The sequence below is a fragment of the Gossypium raimondii genome, chromosome 11 (genome assembly GCF_025698545.1).
Source record: "Gossypium raimondii isolate GPD5lz chromosome 11, ASM2569854v1, whole genome shotgun sequence".
Classification (NCBI taxonomy): Eukaryota; Viridiplantae; Streptophyta; class Magnoliopsida; order Malvales; family Malvaceae; genus Gossypium; species Gossypium raimondii.
This window is the reverse complement of record NC_068575.1, coordinates 16,860,472-16,876,139: the sequence shown is the minus strand read 5'-3', so window position 1 is coordinate 16,876,139 and position 15,668 is coordinate 16,860,472. Positions and strand designations below refer to the sequence as shown.

Sequence of the window (15,668 nt, the reverse complement as noted above, 5' to 3'; positions counted from 1 at the left end):
TCCATCAGCCCATAGTCCTTTCTCTTTTTTTGAGGTGGATTTTTCTGGTACAAGTACAGTTGGGACTGAGAATGGTACGCATTAAGTGCTGACTAGGCATCTTCCAGGTATTGCCACAATATTTGTGTTCACAAACTATTAGAAATTTATCATGATAAACCTTCAATCCGTTAATGCTTTTCCTACACTCTGCACCTGCCAATCAACCACCATGCAAATCTTTCCCATAGGTAATTAAAAGCAACATGTGATAACACTTGAGCATAATCCAAGCTCTTTAATGCAATGCTCTAAAAATACTAATGCAATATCCTAAAATGCAACTAAAAGCACTTAAGTGTAGGCAATTAGCTAAGTTTAAGGGCATGAAATATAACTCTTTTCAAGAGTTATCACAACCCAAACCTGAGTTATTGCTTACCCTCAAGCAAAGTATTCATGAATGCGTGACTGCAAGAATTGCCTTGGCCACACAATCTCTTTTGTGTTGCGAAATTGTAAAGAGAGAATTGTGTACTTCAGTTCTCAACAAACTTCTATGGCTTAAAATTTGATCAAGTTTCATACGTTTCTTTAGCAAAGGAAGTGTAGAAAATATTACCCTTAAAACAAAATCCTACATACTTTTGTATGCAATTTGACTATAGCAAATATCTTCTAATCTACTTAATTCATCTTATACCTGAACTCAGTCTTTTTAAACCAAGGCCCCGTATTTACTCAAATACATACATATATTTTTTTAATAAAAAACTTGGGGATTCAGCTCGTCACAGAGTTCTCTGACTAGACAATTGCAGTGGAGCATACACCAAATTATCGATTATTTAATCATATCACGATTTGAATAGAACTCACTCATGAAGCTAAGGCTTTTAACCCAGAAGATGGATGGGGCAAACAACTACCTCTTTAGTTACTCAGCCTGTTACTACAGTGGAGTGCCCCTAAACTACTTTTTCTTTATTACACACTATTGCCTAAACTTGCCTTTTTTAATCAACAACATGATGGAGCAAACAAAGTGTTGCTGACCTACTCAACAATTCTAAGCATTGGAGTGTTTTATGGCATTTCTTTAATTTTTCTTAAGCATCCCCATTTTATTCATTATTGAGTCTTACAATTTTACTGAGCTTAGCTTCAAAAATCTTTAAGTGTATTAAAAGAACATACTATAGATAAATTTTAATTGAAGTTAGGATATCTCATTTTTAGGGGTCGATTCTCAGAAAAACTATCCTAAGCTAAATTTACGTAATCCGTTGTCACATTTTTCTTGGCAATTACTTTTTTCATGGAAAAATGAATAATGCTCAACTAAATATATAATGTATCCTAAATGCTCAACCACACCCTTAAACCCAAGGGATGCATGCATAGACATGAATCATGAATACAAGAATATATTTACACTTAAAATGTCATGGTTAAAATATTGATTTATGATGCAATAAAATAAAGGTGACGGTTGAAGCGTATTGAGAATGCTCGTCTTGTACATCAGAGAGCCCATGTTGAGCGTTGATGTTGTCCTCATTAAACAACACCAATGCTCCTTGAACATATATGAAAGCAATATTGGGCAAAGTGATGTGAGCATTAAACTGATGAACAAGATTAGTCAAAACATCCTCAGGATGTAAGCAAAAGATTTGCCAACCATGTGTTTCTACCATAGAAAAAATGAAGCGTCATGCCCCATTAATGATTCATATTTGAAAAGAAAACCATTTTCAAGGCAAAATGGCCTTTTTGATATATAGTTATTATATTTCTCCTCTGTCTTAGCACTGAAGAACATTCGTGGTGGAACAGTAGTTGTTTGGGTGTAAATTGTCTAGCCATTGTTAAGGTGTGGGGAAAACGTAGATTTAGAAAAGATGATACGATGTAGCCTAATGAAATAGACTATCTTCATATGTTACGGATCTAGGAATGTTGTAAGCACGTTCCTACAACAAGAAAAACAGCAATGAATTAAAGAAATAATCATGGTAAAATATGGGTAAAAAAAGAACGAAAATGGAAGGAAAATGAAGTTGTTGGCGTTTAAAACAAAAAGAAATTCAATCGGTGAAGTCGAACGCTTCATGAAACGGCCAAGGTAGCAACTTGAGTGTTCAACAATGCCAAAAGTAATCGTTGGAATAGAATAACGTTAAACTCGAAAGAACTTGCACAATCTACTGAGCAAACCCGAATCGAATCTGTTCAACGTCAAAAGGACTTGGACCCTCTAGATAGCGATCTAGGAACCCGAAGTATCAAGAAAATTTGACACAACAAACTAAGTCTAAAATGCCAAGGAAAGTTCAATGATGAACCGAAATTGAGAGAAATTCTCAAACGTAATTGTTTTCATAAATCATATAAACTGAATACATCATTTTAATATGTATTTATAAGTACAAAAGAGGGGTGTTGAATGGAAATTCGTGGCTGTAATCAAAAGGGTTTAAAATAAGAAGTTATAACTCCTTTTGGCGTCATTTGAATAGCAGCCATACATTTAAATTTCAAACGACAACCTCCCTTGTTCTTATCCTTGTATATTCGGCTACACATGCACACATACACTCTTGTGCACAAGCGGTCATATGCTCCTCACATGTTTGGACGCCACATGAGCTGCCACAAATGCATAGGACACTTGCCCTTACATAGGACACGTTCACCGCTACGGACTCGCCACCGGAGTTGAGCTGGTGGAGCTGAGTTTGAGCTAGCTAGAAATGTACTGAGCTGAAATGAGCTGGTAACAATCTTTCAGAACTATTTCGAGCTGAGATGAGTTGCATGCACATATTTGAGCTTCAACCGAGCTATAAATGAGGTCTTAAGCTGCTGTCTATTATTGTTTGAGCTTCAACCGAGCTAGAAATGAGGTCTTAAGTTGCTGTCCATTACTTTTCCTTATGGTAAACCAAACAAACATGCATTAAAGTAATGCAAACTTATTGAAAACTTATTAACAAGCTGTAAATATAATGCAAACACACTTATATACTCAATGGAACTAATACAAATGTTACACTTCAGTATGTAACATATTATAGAGCTTAGTTTCTACACTAATACAAGCTATAAACACTTGCAATCTTATTCATTAAAACACAAACAACATCAAATCAATACCAAAACATACTTAAATACACACATAATACATAGTAGAACCTAAATACGTCACATATCAGTATGCAACATGTTATAAAGCCTATGTTCTAAGGCATGAACATGATCGAATAAATCTGGAATCGTAGCACAAGTAAGGAACAAGGCTTCCCTGAATTTCTTTGCCTTAGATCGAGTAATAGGTCCTAATGGTAAGACCTCCGGATCAGTTTGCTTTGTTGGTGTGAGTGTGTGCACATCATCCCCCCTTCTGGAAAAGGATTTGTCCTCAAATCTGTAGAATCATCATAAGGGGTTAAATCAGATACATTAAATGTGGCACTCACATTGTATTCTCCCAGCAAGTCTAACTTCTAGGCATTGTCATTCACTTTCTCCAACACCTGAAAAGGACCATCACCACTTGATATGACTTGGACCGCCTGGTGGAAATCGTTCCTTCGTAAATGAACCCAAACCCAATCTCCCACATTGAAGGTGACTCGCTTTCTGCCCTTGTTTGCTTGCTTTGTATACTGTTGAGTCCTTCGTTCGAGGTTCTCCTTAACCTGTTGATGCAATTTCTTCATGTATTTTGCTTTTGCTTTACCGTCCCTGTTCATCACCTGTTCCTGCGGCAAAGGCAACATATCTAGAGGCGTAATAGGATTAAAGCCATAAACAACCTCAAAAGGTGACGTCTTAGTAGCAGAATGTACAGCATGGTTATAAGCGAATTCAACGTGTGGCAAACAATCTTCCCAAGTTTTGATGTTCTTTTTAATGATGGATCGAAGTAAAGTAGATAAAACTCTCTTAACAACCTCAGTTTGCCCATCAGTCTGGGGATGACAAGTAGTAGAAAACATAAGTTCCGTACCTAGTTTGCTCCAAAGAGTCCTCCAGAAATGACTCAAAAACTTCACATCCCTGTCAGAAACAATCGACCTAGGAATACCATGTAATCGTACAACATCTTTAAAGAACAAGTTAGCCACATTAACAACATCATTAGTCTTATGGCATGAAATGAAATGTGCCATCTTCGAGAACTTATCAACTACAACAAATATACTATCTCGACCTGTTCTAGTTCGAGGTAATCCCAAAATAAAGTCCATTAAAATATCAGTCCAAGGGAATTCATAAATAGGTAAAGGTAAGTACATACCATGTGGTGAAACCTTCGATTTTGCTTTCTTACATGTCACACAACGTTCACAGTAGCGTTCAACGTCCCGGCGCATCTTAGGCCAGAAAAGATGCTCTTTTAAGGTGTGTAACGTTTTAGTGACCCCAAAATGACCCATCAATCCACCTTCATGTGCTTCACGGATCAGTATATCACGCATTGAACCACGTGGAATGCATATCCTTTTCTTTGAAAAGATATCCATCATGCCCGTAAAATTTTCCATCGCACCTTTCTCACAAGCATTATACTTATCGCAAGAATCATGATCATCAGAGTATAACTCTCGAATATATGCAAATCCAATCAAATGTGAATCAAGATAACTCAATAGTACATATCTGCGTGATAATGCATCAGCAACGACATTATCTTTCCCTTTTTTGTATCGAATGACATAAGGAAAAGATTCTAAGAATTCAACCCATTTAGCATGTCGTTTGTTCAATTTATGCTAACCTGTGATATATCATAAAGCCTCGTGGTCAGTGTGGATCACAAACTCCTTAGGCAACAAGTAATGCTGCCATGTCTCCAATGCCCGAATCAGTGCATACATCTCTTTATCATAAACTGGATAATTCAATGTTGCTCCACTCAGTTTCTCACTAAAATATGCAACGGGCCTCTTTTCCTGTATTAGAACTGCGCCTATACCAACTCCAGAAGCATCACATTCAATTTCAAAAGTTTTATCAAAGTCAGGTAAGAATAACACTGGTGCTGTTGTCAAACAATCCTTAATTTTTAGAAAGGTATCTTCTTGTTCTTTTCCCCACAAGAAGCTGGAATTCTTCTTAATAATTCCGGTTAAGGGTGCGGTAATAGAACTGAAGTTAGGAACAAATCGTCGATAAAAACTAGCTAAACCATGAAATGATCTAACCTGAGTAATCGATGTCGGTCGTGGCCATTCCTGAATTGCCTTTATTTTCTCATGATCAACTTCAACACCTGTGGTAAATCACAATGTAACCAAGAAATGTAAGTCTGTCAGTACAAAACACACATTTCTCTACGTTACCATACAATCTTTCTTCTCTCAAAGTCTGCAATACAGCTCTCAGATGTTCTATGTGATCCTGCAAAGTCTTGCTATAAACTAAAATGTCATCAAAGTACACAACACAAAACTTTCCAATAAAAGATCTCAGAACATGATTCATTAGTCGCATAAAAGTACTAGGTGCATTACTTAAACCAAAAGGCATCACTAACCATTCATACAAACCTAACTTTGTTTTGAAGGTCGTCTTCCATTAAATCGACTTCTCGCTGCGAATCGATGATATCCACTCTTCAAGTCAATTTTGGAGAAGATGACGGCTCCACAAAGCTCGTCCAACATGTCGTCAAGTTTAGGAATAGGATGACGATACTTAATTGTAATTTGATTCATGACTCTACAATCTACGCACATCCTCCAAGACCCATCTTTCTTGGTACTAACAACACCGAACAGCACATGGACTCGGACTTTCTCGAATATAACCCTTGTCCATCAATTACGCAACTTGCCTTTGAAGCTCTTTCGTCTCTTGAGGTTAGTACGATAAGTGGTCGATTTGGAATGGTAGCACCGGAATGAAATCAATCGGTGCTCAATGCCACGAAGAGGTGGTAATCCTTCGGTGTTTCTTTCGAAACACATCCTCAAACTCTTGCAAAGGGACACAATCGATGCGAGCAAATCGCGAGGAACTCAAGAATAAACAATGATCTTTAAACATTAAAATAAATAAGGATTGGTGAGAGGAAAGACATTTCCGATTTCTCATTGCTTGCATATCGCTCATCTTTTCTTCTCCTTTGCAACTTCCTTACTCTTTTCAAGCTTGTTTGATCTTCAATTACTTGACTCGGTGTCAAAGGAGCCAAAGTAATCTTCTTACTGCATGCATAAAAGAGTATCGATTTGTAAAACCATCATGCATTGCCCTCTTGTCATCGCCAAGGCGCCCCAAAAGAAGGTGAGTAGCATCCATCGACACAACATCACAAAGGACCTCGTCCTTGTAGTTTCCAATTGAAAACGGTACAACCACTTGTTTCGTCACTTTAAGTTCTCCTTGTCATTCAACCACGCAACTTGTACGGATTCGGATGCTTTGTCGTCTTAAGACCTAATCATCAACCATCACCGAACTAGCAACATTAGTACGACTACCGCTATCAATAATCACAACACATACCTTATCTTGAACCTTGCATCTGTGTGAAAGATAGTCTCACGTTGTTGCTCGTCTTGCACTGTTGCACATTCAAACTACGTTTGACAACCATGATCTCCATAACTTGACCAGATTCAGAACTTCTAGGTCATTCTCTTCATCTTCTTTAGTCGGGAGTTCATGTACATCTTCCTCAGAATCTGACTTGATCTCTCCATCTTCTCGCATCAACATAACCCTCCGATTAGGACACTGGCTAGCAACATGTCCTCTACCAAGGCACTTAAAGCACTGAATATCTCTTGATCGTTCTGGTGCCACCATTGGTTGTTTACCACGTCCATTATCAGCAATGAGAGGCTTTGGTTTGCTGGATTCGCCTGGCTCTCGAATCCGTAATGGCGGTTGTGGTGCTTGTTCCCTGGCATTGTTAGGGGTATATAAAGGATTCAAAAAAGATTTAAATGGAGTATTACCTCGAGTAGAAGCTTTTCTATATTGTTGTCGCTCAATTTTGATCGCCATATGCACCATGTCATCCAACTCAACATAATGTTGCATTTCAACAATGTTTGCTATTTCAGAATTTAAACCTGCCAAAAACCGAGCCATAGTCGCCTCACGGTCCTCAACTATATTTGCACGCATCATGGACATCTCCATCTCCTTGAAATAGTCCTCAACGCTCCTGTTGCCCTGTTTCAAGGTTTGTAATTTCTGAAATAAATCTCGATGATAGTGAGAAGGAACAAATCGTCTCCGCATGATACGCTTCATATCTTCCCATGTGCTCACTAGACCTTCACCTGTACGTCGTCGACTAATCAGTAATTGGTCCCACCATACCAATGCATAGTCAACAAACTCCATAGCTGCTAGTCGAACTTTTTTCTGTTCTAAGTAGTTATAACACTCAAAAATGTGTTCAACCTTGCTTTCCCATGTTAGATAAGCATCTGGATCTGAACATCCCTGAAAAGAAGGTATGGCAACTTTAATGTTAGAAATATTATCGTCAACTGTGCGTCCTGGTCGTTGATTCACCCTTGGTGAATGTTCAATGTCATTTTCATCATTATGTTCATTATGGACAGATTGTGATCCACCCCCTTCAATCTTGTCCAATCGAGAGTGTATAGGCTTTAATGCATTTTCTAATAGACGTTGCAAGGTGCGAGTAATAGCTTGCATTTGCCGTCTGTGGTTGATCTCCACCATGACTACGATCTTCTGTTCTGTCATCTAAAGCAACACACAAGAATACTGAGATAATGAGTTAAGAAAAACAAAAGTAAAAGTCCTCACAAAGACACCTGTAAAAACCTCTCGTTTCACTCCAAAGAACTGTGCACTCTAAAATAGCACTCAGCGCTCGTGTTTCACTCGGGAGAATGCGTGAATGACTCTTTTTGTCTCCCCTTCTGTTCTCACAACGCTCAATGCCTTTTTCCCTCACAAGTTCTCATTTTTTTAGTTCTTTAAAGGACTAATCCAACATTTTAGAACCTGTTATAATTGTGTTGGCTATAGGGAAAACACACGGTTAGAGAGAAAAATTAAATAAACAAAGGGAAAGGATAAGAAAAGAGTAAAAGGATAAGAAAATAAAATAAACAAGGGGAAATGATGGAATTTAAATAATTTAGTTTCTTATTGCAAAGAAGTGCTTTACAACGTTCCTAGCACCGAACAAATAAGAATAGTTTGTTTCGGTTGATATCCAAGCACTTCGCAATTACAGAGTACAAAACTAAACATTATTCAACATTTCAACATATCAAAACACACTTTTTCTTTTCCAAACTTGATGAATTTCAATTCCTCCTCTCTTTTTTTGAATCTGATTTTTCTTTCTCTTTTTGTTGTTTTTTTTGTTTTTTTTAATTTTCGAAACTGATATATATATTTTTTTGTTTTGAATTTCGAATTTTCTTGTTGGAGAAGAAAAGTACAACAATTCCAACCCTATGCTCTGATACCAGATGATACGATGTAGCCTAACAAAACAGACTATCTTCGTATGTTACGGATCTAGGAATGTTGTAAGCACGTTCTCGCAACAAGAAAACAAAGAAGGAATTAAAGAAATAATCATGGTAAAATATGGGTAAAAAAGAACGAAAATGGAAGGAAAATGAAGTTGTTGGCGTTTAAAACAAAAAGAAATTCAATCGGTGAAGTCGAACGCTTCATGAAACGGCCAAGGCAGCAACTTGAGTGTTCAACAACGGCAAAAGTAATCGTTGGAATAGAATAACGTTAAACTCGAAAGAACTTGCACAATCTCGAGCAAACCCGAATCGAATCATTCAACGTCAAAAGGACTTGGACCCTCTAGATAGCGATCTAGGAACCCGAAGTATCAAGAAAATTTGACACAACAAACTATGTCTGAAATGCCAAGGAAAGTTCAATGAAGAACCGAAATTAGAGAAATTCTCAAACGTAATTGTTTTCATAAATCATCTAAACTGAATACATCATTTTAATATGTATTTATAAGTACAAAAGAGGGGTGTTGAATGGAAATTCGTGGTTGTAATCAAAAGGGTTTAAAATAAGAAGTTATAACTCCTTTTGGTGTCATTTGAATAGCAGCCATACATTTAAATTTCAAACGACAACCTCCACTGTTCTTATCCTTGTATATTCGGCTACACATGCACGCACACACTCTTGTGCACAAGCGGTCATGTGCTCCTCACATGTTTGGATGCCACATGAGCTGCCACAAATGCATAGGACACTTGCCCTTACATAGGACACGTTTCACCGCTACGGACTCGTCGGTGGAGTTGAGTGGTGGAGCTGAGTTTGAGCTAGCTAGAAATGCACTGAGCTGAAATGAGCTGGTAACAATCTTTCAGAACTATTTCGAGCTGAGATGAGCTGCATGCACATATTTGAGCTTCAACCGAGCTAGAAATGAGGTCTTAAGCTGCTGTCCATTACTTTTCCTTATGGTAAACAAAACAAACATGCATTAAAGTAATGCAAACTTATTGAAAACTTATTTACAAGCTGTAAATATAATGCAAACACACTTATATACTCAATGGAACTAATGCAAATGTTACACTTCAGTATGTAACACATTATAGAGCTTAGTTTCTACACTAATACAAGCTATAAACACTTGCAATCTTATTCATTAAAACACAAACAACATCAAATCAATACCAAAACATACTTAAATACACACATAATACATAGTAGAACCTAAATACGTCACATATCAGCATGCAACATGTTATAAAGCCTATGTTCTAAGGCATGAACATGATCGAATAAATCTGGAATCGTAGCACAAGTAAGGAACAAGGCTTCCCTAAATTTCTTTGCCTTAGATCGAGTAATAGGTCCTAATGGTAAGACCTCCGGATCAGTTTGCTTTGTTGGTGTGAGCATGCGCACATCAAAAGAGAAGGGAAAAAAATTATTTGCTTAAAAGGCACATGTAGCTTTGAGAGATAAAAGAGTTAGGGTAACTGTGAGAAAAGAAAAAAATTAGGGGATTAGGGTAAAGGTAGAGGTAATGATGGCAATGTAAGTGGTAATTGAGGGTGTGACATGGGTGATTGGATGGGCAGTAATTATGGCCTAACATGGGTAATGAGATATTGAGAATTGGAGGGAAATAGAAAGATTACTACTAAATGGGTGGGCAAAAATGTTTGTTTGGGTAACGAGATATTGGGAATTGGAGGGAAATAGAAAGATTACTACTAAATGGGTGGGCAAAAATGTTTGTTTGGGTAACGAGATATTGGGAATTGGAGGGAAATAGAAAGATTACTACTAAATGGGTGGGAAAAAAAGGTCTGTTTGGGCCAAATTGTTGCATATGGGGCCCAGCCTCTCAACTGCAATCAAGGAAAAAAAATACCTGCACTGCAAAGTAAACAAAAAACATTAAACAAGTTAAATAAAAAACTAGGAGAAACTTAAAAAATAGCAAAAAGAAAATAAAAAATTATCGAGATGCTAAGGTTAAGTATCACAGAGGTTAATGGACTGTTTGTCTCGATCCACATGAGCACCCCAGTAGTGCTTTAATCAATGACCATTGAAATTAAAACTTATTCTTGTCTTGCTATCTTTGACATCAATAGCTCGATGAGGATACACTTGAGCGACTTGAAAGGGTCCTAACCGGCGATATGTTAGTTTGCTAAGGAACAATTTGAGCCTAGAGTTTAACAACACTTATTGTCTTGGTTCAAATTATCGTGTCATAATCCTCTTATCATGCTAATGCTTGGTCTTCTCCTTATACAATTTAGCATTTCCATATGCTTGTGCACGTAATTCCTCCATTTCATTTAGCTCTAACAACCTTTTATGTCCAGCAGCAATCCAATCCATATTTAGCTTTTTAATGGCCCAAAATGCATTGTACTTCAATTCAACAGGTAGGTGACATGGCTTTCCATAGACAAGATTAAAAGGTGACATCCCCAATGGTGTTTTAAATGCAGTACAATAGACCCACAATGCTTCATCCACTCTGGAGGACTAATCCTTTCGAGTTGGGTTCAGAACTTTTTTAAGAATCTACTTAATTTCTTTGTTAGAAATCTCAAGTTGTCCATCTGTTTGGAGGTGGTATGTTGTGGAAATCTTATGTTTCACCCCATACCTGTGTAAGGTATTAGTTACTAGCTTGCCATCAAAATGAGATCCTTCATCACTGATAATGGCTAGTGATGTTTCAGACCTTGTGAAGATGTTTTTGTGTAAGAACTTCATCACTGATTTTGCATCATTAGTAGGGAGAGCAAAAACTTTGACCCACTTAGATACATAGTCCACTACCAAGAGTATGTATAGGTTGCCCAATGGGGGTGGAAATGGACCAATAAAGTCTATTGCCCAGACATCAAACAACTCAATCTCTAGGAAATTTTGTAGCGGCATTTCTTATCTCCAAAATAGATTGCCTACCCTCTGACATTGATCACATAACTTATAAAATTCATGGGCATCCTTGAAGAAATTTGGCCAATAGAAACTAGATTAGAGTACCCTGGCAGTAGTTCTCATTTCTCCAAAATGTCCTCTGTAAAGAGTTGAATGACAATGTTGTAGGATGTTATGTATTTCATTGTCAGGGATACATTTCCTAATTATCTGATCAACACAATGCTTGAATAGGAAAGGTTCATCCCAATAATAACGCCTAGCGTCATGAAGGAATTTTCTTCTTATTTGGTTGTTAAGATCATGTGGCATCAAACCACTTACTAAGAAGTTCACTATATCGACATACCACAGTACTGCCATGGCAACTAATAGTTGCTCGTCTAGGAAGTCTTCATTAATAAGTTTGACATTTCCATCTTCATTTTCAACTTCTAATCTTGACAGGCGATCAACCATTGGATTTTTAGCACCCTTTTTATCTTTAATTTCTAAATCAAACTCCTGCAACAAGAGTATCCATCGAATCAATATTGGCTTGGCATCTTTCTTGGTCACCAAATACTTAATAGCAGAGTGGTTTGTGTAGATGTGACCTTGGTACCAACTAGATAAGATCAAAATTTATCGAACGTGAATACCACAACCAATAAATCCTTTTTAGTGATGGTGTAGTTAAGTTACACTTCCATCAAGGTCCTACTTGCATAATAGATTGCATGAAATACCTTGTCTTCCCTTTGCCCTAACACTGCTCCCACACCATAAACACTGGCACCACACATGATTTTAGAAGGCAATGTCCACTCTGGAGCTATTACAATGGGTGCTACTACTAGTCGTTTTTTCAATTCCTCGAAAGCTATCAAACAAGGTTCATCAAAATGGAAAGGTCTATTTTGCTCTAAAAAGGTGCAAAAGGGTTTAGATATCTTTGAGAAATCCTTAATGAATCTTCTATAAGAACTCGCATGGTCTAAGAAACTCTGAATACCCATGATACTAGTAGGAGGCAAAAATTTTTCTATTACTTTAATTACTTGCTTTGTCAACTTCAATCCCTTGCTGTGAAACTTTATGGCCCAGAACAATGCCTTCACAGACCATGAAATGACATTCTCAATTCAAGACAAGATTTGCTTCTCCACAGCGTCAAAGAACTAATTCTAAAATTTTCAAACAGCACTCAAAGTTGTTGCCAAAGATAGAGAAATCATCCATAAATACTTCAAGGAAGTTTTCCACCATGTCAGAGAATATTGCCTCCATACAACATCAAAATGTTGTCGGGGCATTAGATAACCCGAATGGTATTCATCTAAATGAAAAAGTGCTATATGGACAAGTGAAAGTTGTCTTCTCTGGGTCACTCGGAGCTATAGAAATCTGATTATACCCTGAATACCCATTCAAGAAATAGTAGAAAACCTTTCCAGCTAATCTATCCAACATTTGATCAATAAATGGTAAGGTAAAGTGGTCCTTCCTAGTTGCGTTGTTGAGCTTGTGATAATCCATAGACACTCTCTATCCCATGACAGTGCGAGTTGGTATAAGCTCATTGTTATCATTACTGATCACTGTGACACCTCCTTTCTTGGGCACACATTTTACAGGACTCGCCTAAGAACTATTAGAGATAGGGTAGATAATACTAACATCGAGCCACTTGTTAATCTCTTTCTTAATAACTTCCTTTATAATTGGATTTAACCTTCTTTATTGTTCAATAGGGTTACCATGGCAATCCTCTAATAAAATATTATACATGCATAGAGTAGGCTAATTCCCTTGATGTCGGTAATTTCCCATCCTAATGCCTTCTTACATCGCCAGATAACTTCCAAAAACCTCTTGATTAAGTGTCAACTCCACAGAAATAACTACCGGCAAGGTGTTGTTGTCTCCCAAGTAGGAATATTTTAAATGTAACGGAAAAGGTTTCAACTCTAGTGTAGGAGGCTCCTCTATAGATGGTTTAGGAAGATTTAAAGTGCTAGCTGATAAATCCATGGACTCAAACTTTCTCCTTGGTCTATCCACAATCTGCTTTGCCCCTATGAGTTCATTGAATTCTTCAAGAGTCTTTGTTTCATTTAGCCAAGTGAATTTGTATCACTATTAGAATTGTTGTGGTAAAATTTTGCAAACTCTTCATGCATTGATGTTTCTATCAAACCAATGGTATCTCACTCCTTATCCTGATTAGCACATTTCAGGGTATCGAATACAGTAAATATGATCTACTGATCATTCATCCTCATTGTCAGTTCACCTTTTTGCACATTAATCAAAGTTCTACCTGTAGCAAGAAAGGATCTTCGAAGAATAATCAATACATCTTTGTTAGCTTTACATTTTAAAGTAATGAAATTGATAATAAAAATAAATTGATCTACTTTTACCCTTATGTCTTCAATTACCTTCTAGATGTGCATAGGATTGATCAACTAGCTGCAAAGTGACTGTACTAGGTCTTATTTTTCTGATTCCTAGCTTTCTAAAGATAGACATAGGCATTAAATTGATGCTCGCTCCTAAATCACACAATGCCTTACCAACATAATAATTTCCAATTGAACATGGGATAGTAAAACTCCTTGGGTCCTTCACCTTTTGAGGCAATCTATTCTTCAACATTGCCATGCACCCCTCAGTGAGAGCAATAGTTTCAAATTCTTTCAATTTTTGCTTCTTTGACAGTATATCTTTCATGAATTTCACTAAGCATCTACCAATTGTATGTTGATGTGGAGTTGTTTAAGGACATTTAGAAATCATTTGAACTGGGCATCTTGTTTACAATTAGAAAATCGCTAAGGAAAAGGTGGAGGCAGTCGTCCTTCAAGTTATTGAAATTGTTTTGTTGTGGCATTTTTATTGGAAACATGATCTTATTCTGTTGCAACAGTCTTCTGTTTAGCCTTTTTAGTCGCAGTGTGTTGTTCAGATTGTTCTGAATTCTTTCCATGGTTGAGACCTCATTTTTCCTCTTCTGCAGTTACATCTTTAACAATTTCATTCAGTTGAGTCAAACTTCTGAGAGTTATTACCTTACAATGCTATTTTTCTTTCGATCTTGAATTCTCAATATCATTGGGCAGAGCTTCTTGTGGTCTCGATTGAATTTAAATCATTTGCTATTTACCCCACGTGATTCTCAAGAGCTCGAAGGGATGCAGCTTGACTCTGAATCACAGTATCAGTCTTGGCCATATATTCTTTCAGCAAAGATTCGATAAATGATGAAGAAGCTGAAGCTGGACCTTGTTGGGCATTTTGCCGCGGTATGGGTTATTTAGAACCAGGTGGTGCTCTTCTGGCATTTTGTCCAATACCGTTGTTTGAATTCCCAACATCTTGATTATTCCAACCAAAGTTTGGATGTTTCCACCCTGGATTGCAGGTGTTAGAATAAAGATTTTTATTTCAGTTCCAATTACCCATGTAGTATACATATGCTGGGTTTGATGGTCATTCATCAAATACATAGTCATCACTACAATAAACACAAGATAGCTCAGGTGAATTGATCTCCTAAACTATTGTTTGTCCCTTCTTTGTATTGATCAAATTAGCTAAAAAGGATACCTGGGCTATCAATGAAGTGATTGTATCTAGCTCAATGGTGCTAGCAACTCTCCTGCTAGTCCCAACTCGTATGGTAGGATATTGATAATCATTGTCAGCAATCTGTTCCAATATCTCATATGCTTCAATAGAAGATTCATCCAACAAAGTACCATTGGCAGAAGCATCGACTGCCATTCTTGTATATGCATTTAGCCCATTATAAAACATCTCTATCTGAGTCCAGTGTTTGAAACTATGCATAGGAAATTTTCTAAGTAATTCCTTAAATCTTTTCCAGGCTTCGTCCAGCGTTTCATACTCTGATTTTTGAAACTAAGTGATGTTAATTCTAAGCTTGGCATTCATTTTTGGTGAATTATACCGTTGCAAAAACCTCTAGCACAGGTCATTCCATGATGCCACTATTCCCGATAATAGAGCATTAAGCCACATCTTGCACGATTTCTCAAGGAGTATGGAAACAATTTAAGTCTAAAGGTATCTTCAGTAACACCTTATTATCGAAACAAATCAAAGACTTCTAGAAAAAGTATTAAATGTAGTCTTGGATCTTCGGTGGGTAGCCCCCTAAACTGTCTAACTGTTTGCGACATTTGAAACATTACCGATTTCAACTCAAAATACTAAGCTTGTATGTGTGGTCTGACTATCCCTGGATTCAGGTCATCCAAAACTAG

General features: G+C 37.2%; 1 non-coding gene across 1 annotated transcript; it reads left to right on the top strand.

Moving 5' to 3' along the window:
• The first annotated feature begins 15,220 nt into the window (after positions 1 to 15,220).
• Positions 15,221 to 15,327, top strand: LOC128035146 (small nucleolar RNA R71). Its single transcript, XR_008191548.1, has one exon. It is a non-coding gene; the product is annotated as a small nucleolar RNA R71 (small nucleolar RNA).
• Positions 15,328 to 15,668: the final 341 nt, after the last annotated feature.